Source organism: Ricinus communis, chromosome 9 (assembly GCF_019578655.1).
Source record: "Ricinus communis isolate WT05 ecotype wild-type chromosome 9, ASM1957865v1, whole genome shotgun sequence".
NCBI classification, from domain to species: Eukaryota; Viridiplantae; Streptophyta; class Magnoliopsida; order Malpighiales; family Euphorbiaceae; genus Ricinus; species Ricinus communis.
This window is the reverse complement of record NC_063264.1, coordinates 8,900,408-8,907,039: the sequence shown is the minus strand read 5'-3', so window position 1 is coordinate 8,907,039 and position 6,632 is coordinate 8,900,408.

Below are 6,632 nucleotides of genomic sequence, written 5' to 3'. Positions count from 1 at the left end.
ACTATATTTCAGCTAAATATATATTAACTTCAGAAACAGAGTTGATAGTAAGAATTCTAATAAATTATAAAAAACATTTAAAATATTTAATATTTTACTTTTTTATTCTAATTCTTACTTATTTGATGTGACATTTAATATTCCTAAAATTATTTTATAATTTTAAAATATTAAAAGATAATTTTATAAAAATTAAATATTATATTAGATTGGCAATAGTTAAAACCGAAAAAAAAAAAAACAGAGTTATATAGCATTACTATAATATTTATTACCTATTAGAAATGAAGTGGGATAAGTTGCCCTCGATCCCTCCCAAGTGACTAAGAAAGGAACCGAAGAATAACAAAAATAAACATAGAATTAGAATTAAAAGATAAAGATTTTAATTTGATTTTCTTGTACCTCATCATCTAACGTTTAGATTGATAAACAAAAATTCTAACGGCAAGAAAGCAATAACGTTTAATTTTTTTTTTTTTAAATTTTGAATTAATTAATAATATTTTAAAAGACAAATATTAAATTTTATTAATGATAATATCTAAAGAATAAATATTCTTTTAAAATTAATATTTTATATTAATTTATTAATATTTTAAAAGCACATTGAAATCTTTTTAGCAAATTATAGGTTGTTTAAATGCATAAATATTTTATATTAATTTTATAGATATTTTAAAAGCATATTGGAATCTTTTTAGCAGGTGAATAAGATATACGATTTGAAAAAGTAAATTTAATGATTAGAATTAATCAATAATGACACCAAATAATTACCCTATTAAATGGGGCTCATTGGTATTACGAGTATGCAACATCGGTGTAAGAAGACTTAGACTGGGCCTAGTCTTGGACTGCATCATCAGGGGACTTGAGATCAAACCCACCCGAGATCCACTGTGCCATAAACCATACCTTACGTTTTGCTTCTCAAGATGACACTTTTTATAAAATCCTCGGCTCCATTCGTTTCTACTACCATGATTTTAAATTATTGTATGAGAAAATATCATTTCTTTATTCTAAAAATAATTCATTTTAAATTGAATTAGATTGAAAAATTGAACAGAAATTGAAAATCACTTATTTAAATTTAAGTTGAGTTCGTTGGATAACTAGTTTTATATAAATATTTTAAATCATTAAGCAAGCAGTTTTAATATATATTTGATGTAGATTTAGCTATTAAAGTAAGTAAAAAGACATAGAATATAAGAGATTTATTCTGGTTCAATCTGTTTGGTCACATTTAGTTCTTAAATACATATTTTGAAATTTCTCTGTGTTAAAACAACATTTATATTGTGTTTGGTTGAAATCTATTAAATTTATAGAATTTCTTTATAAATTTAAAATTTATTTACTTTTAAAAGAGGTAAAATTTAATTTAGAACTCTATATAAATTTATGTATAATTAATTACAGTTAAACTAAATTTTAACAAAATAAATAAAATTTTTAAATAGATTTTACATTAATTTGTCAATGCATTCTATAACTAAAAACATCTCCTTCAACTTTGACATAAGTTTTTTATTTTTTCTTTCATTTATTTATTTTTTTAAATAAAATGAATTTCTTTAACCAAACATAGCATTATAATAAATTCTAAATCTCATGCACCTTTACCTAAGGAAGGACTGAATTCTTTTCCCACAAGCTTCATAGATTCTTACAACCTTTCCTAAAAATTTAACTCTTAATCTTTACAATGTCTTTCATGTACAATATTTGCGTTTCTCTCAAGTATTTCACACACAAATACTAGATATAGAAAAGAATAGTTCTACTATAGAAAAATCTTAATATGAATAGGAATGGCAATGGATAGAATACCCATCCATTTAAAAATATTTAAATTCGAATTCGATTAAATAACACAAATTTGAACTCGTCTCAAATCTGTTTTTGAAATTGTCCTTGTTGCTCGAATCCGTCCTAAATTTGCATAGAAATATCTATATACTATCCGAACTTGATTAAAACATGTTTTAATTAAATAGTTATTAAATATATTTTATGGATATTTAAATGGATAACAAATACCCTATCCATTAAATACTCGTTTATATTAATATACGGATAATTAAATTGATACCTATTTACCAAAATGGTTTAAAATAATTCAATTCTAAAATATATTCACAAAAAATAATGAAAATATAAAATATAAAATAACACTGTAAGCTCAAACAACACCCACTAATCCAATGATAACATACACTAATCTTACACCAACATAAGATCAGTCTCTTAATTCTCTATTATATTGCCTTAGCCAAGATAATCATCAACTGATAATGTAGTACTATTATCAAAATTACCCCATTGTACCTGAAATTACCCGCCCGAAATATAAAACAATTGCTTAAAAAACACAAACTCTTTTTAGCTCCATTAATTTTTTTGATATAAAAAAAAAAAAAAAACTATAGCTTTCATAAGCATCATTGAAGTATTATGTTGCTTTTATAGGCAAATATAATCTAGTAATTTTAGGAAAAAAAAAAGACCTAAAATCTAAAACAGTTTTTATTAGTTTGTCCTCTAACTCATTGAAAAAAATCAAATTCCTTTAATTCTTTAGCTTAATAACAGCTTTCTGATTTTTAAGAAGAATGCTTATACTAGGAAATTAAATATAGAAAACATGCATAATTATTAAATCAAGTCCATTAAAATCCTATACTTCTAATAACTAGTTCGGTGAAAATTTTCAGAAATAATTGTCTTAGAATTTTTCTTAGGCAGAACTATTATTTCCATTTGAAATTTGTTCTTTTTTTCTGAACAATTGTAATTGAGCAGGGGAGAATTTGAGACCCATCCGGGAGCATGAAAACCTCTAGCAATAAGCTAAAGAATCTTATGATAATTTTAAAAACTAAAATAAAAGGAAAAAAAAAAAGAATTACATATGGGTTGTTATTGATGAACTAGCAAATTGGCTTAATTGTTTGAAACTGAACAACTGCCAACTCCTCTCCAATAACTATAACAAACACCCTTTTAAGTCTACACAAACCACAGCATTTCACATTGAATTGTTGCATCATCAATATCAATCCAGTAAGAGGCTAACAAATACCACACTTATTGTTGAGAAAATAATTTCAATACAATTTGATGTTTAGTTGTTTATGTATTCAAATAAAGAAGTTGGAGAATAGTTTTCATTCAAAGCTTATCTTTGACGAGGTGTGGCAACTATAATTAAGTATACAATTAACTAGGTAATCACATGTTAGTGAACAATAATCATACATTATTTAAACCAGAATCACATGTTACCTGTGAATTCTTCTTTTTTTTTTTTTTTTTTTTTCTCTTAGTAAAAGAGAATTTCTAAAGGAGGAGATCATGTTTCTCAACCTCTTACATTTTAATATAAGCAAAGTGAATAGTTCAATGATGTACTACAAGAAATTAAGAGCTTAATCGGTATTGCAATGGATCTGGCTTTGGGTTAAGTAATTAGGAAAACACACCCATGGTTGGAACAAAAATGGGGAGAGAAGAGAACAAGTGCACATGCATACATATGCCCCATTGACCGAATAAGCATGCCCCAACTTGGTTGGGTTTGCTTTGTTTTGGTTGCTTCAAAATTATGCCACCATATGTAAATCTTTGCCTCCAAGTTAAAGTGAGTAGGGATCACTACAATCAATACCTCCCAAAAGAATATATGATCCCCATGTATTTTTGTTGTGAGAGAGCTAGTGCTACTTTAATGGTGCTCCACTCTTGTGTCCTTAATAACATATTTATTTTAATCAAATATAAAATCATGGGTTGTCTAGATTGATTGAAAGTAGTGGGTTTGAACACAATATCATTCCTTTTTCTTTTTCTTTTTCCTTTAATTGCGAAACAAAAAACTAGCAACTTTTAATGCAACCCATATCATTGCATAATATGATCGCTTTCAATATGTTAATAGGATTGGAATCTATTAGATTGCATGCTTTATATTATATTCTAGTAACTAATTCTTATTGCTATAACTCTCATGGTTTTGTTTAATTTGTAGCACTTTTTTTATTATGATAATCTTATTTATTTTGTTAATTTACTTTTTGAGCATAGTAAGATCCTCACTTGATCATCCAATAAGCCATGTATCCGATGATTGGAAGTTCAAAAGAAGTATTAAATTTTAATAGTTTAAATTTCACGTTTTGAATTTGTATTGGGTTTTTCTTTCTTTTAATCTTTTCAAAGAAACTCATTAATTTTAACTAGAATAATTTTTATTTTACATAAACAACTGATTACAATCCAAAAAAAATTCAACCATGAACAGTTTTTAGTTAATTCTTTTATTTATCAGAAGTTCAAATTAATGCATTTTGTAGTTTTCTATACTGGTTATACATACTATAAAATCTTTATTAAAATGGTTAGGATCTGAACTCGGTATTTTTAAAATTTTTATTTATAAAAATCAACAGGATAGATTTCTGATTAAGTAAAACTTTACTTATCTTTTGCCATTGCTGAGCCTTAAAAAATTCAAGAAATAAAATAAAATAAATTATCGTGGCAAAACAATTAAGAAAGAACAAAAAGTCAAAATTTATACAATCTGCTGGGGCATAACACAACTCTAACATATGTGCTTTCTAAAGCAAAAATAAACAATTTGCATCCATCAGAAAAAAATACTAATTGCTTCTGCAACTTTCCAGTTGTTGGCTGGGGACAAACACGACCGTTTCCCACACCAACTAAAGCCTCTTTTTGTAGTTTGTGTTTGGATCTAATTTGACCGTTCTTATGAAATAATTTATGGATTCTGGTCTTGCTTTATTAGGGTTTATAGTTCTATTTATATATAAATGTTGTCTGATGGGGAGTTGCTTTATTAGGTTTTCCTGATACTTTCATCATTAATTTCTTACAACCTTAATTGTGCCTCATCATTTCAGACCTCTAAGGCACTTTATAATGTGAAGATTAAGCTCTCCACTTCTTGCATGAACTTGAGTTCATATAATTAACTTAGCCAATTGTTTATTAAAAAATCTTAATTTTCTTACACACTTTTATCCGTATTTTGTTGGATAAAGTATACACATTAATCACTTATAATTCTTTTTAACTTTAGTCAGATTTCTTTTTAAGAAAAATTATGGCAGTTTCATTAGATAATAATTTTAGAGTTTCATTAAATTTTAAAAGAGTTTGATAATAAAACCGCGGATTTCACAATAAAAGTTTAAGTTGTTAAATAAAATTTTAAGAATAATTTTATATTTTTAATACATTTTAGTATTCATGAAATATGAACATGAAAAAACATAATTTTATTTTAAGATGTATTGAAATATTTAATTAAAAATATATAAATAGTTTAGGATTAAATCTTTCAATCATAAAAAATTCAATACCGTTTCAAAAGCTTAAACTTTTATATCTCTAATCTTCAAACTTTTTTTTTTGTTAACATATTTAATGGGCCTTTGGAATTTTCAAATGACTGATTTACCCTTGCCTTGACTTTGTTACTATTATAATTGTATCATCATACAGCGATATGTTGTTTAAACAAATTTTTTTTTAATTTTCAATATTAAGTCTCTCGATCGTGGCCTCCACAAATAATATTGTTCTTAGAAATGCTGCATGTAGCCAAATTACAATATTAGTATTAGTTAAATTTCATTATCAATTTTTTTTATCACAATTAATTATTGATGATTTCTTATTAATGTGATATACATAAATTAGTCCCTAAAATACATAAACTCCAAAATAATTAAAATAAAAAAACTTAGTATGCCATGTCTAATACTTCTACATTTGTATTAAAAGTTGTAGAATTATGTTATCCAAAATCTTGGTTGAACTGTGAGAAAATAGATACTTATTTACAAGGTTAAATATTATCTATCCACTGATATTTAATCTATTTATTTATTATATTAGAATTTCTTTGAACTTTCATAAGACTGACTATTATATGTTATGTGTGAAATTAATATAGTAAAAAAGACCAAAAGATAATTTCATTTCAATCATAATCTAATTTTAAGTTTATTACAGAGTAATGCATTTATCTAAAAGTAACCTTTTTTTTAATCCTATTTTAAGGTAATGTGTTTTAAATTATTTTTTTAATTTCAAATTACTTTTAGTAATGTTTTTCTATAAATAACTTCTTGTACCGAACAAATTTCATTTTCCGATCAGGTTTAACTCTGATTACAATAATTTTCTCAGGCACATTGCTTGGTACTCTAACTTGTTTGTTTTTTTGCAGGTTTTATCAAGAACAGTTCGCCCCTAACAAAATCGGAAAAATTCAGTTCACCTCAACTAGTATTATGGATAAGTGAAAGTTAATGGGGACTTGATGTCTTTACAATAAAAGGATTTGATTGTTGATATAATTTGGAGTTCAAGGATGTAATTGTTCGATCTTCAAACAAGGTTAAACCTGAAGGGGCAAAAGTAATTTGCTCCTACTTACATCTAACCAGAAAATAATATTTTCATACGAATTGTACTTGCCCTATAAGGATGAATTCATACATACATCAATAATGGAAGTAATTTGGTCAATTTACCAGTTGATGAGGTGGTTTAAATTTTGAATTAGATAAGCCTGCATGACATATGAATGA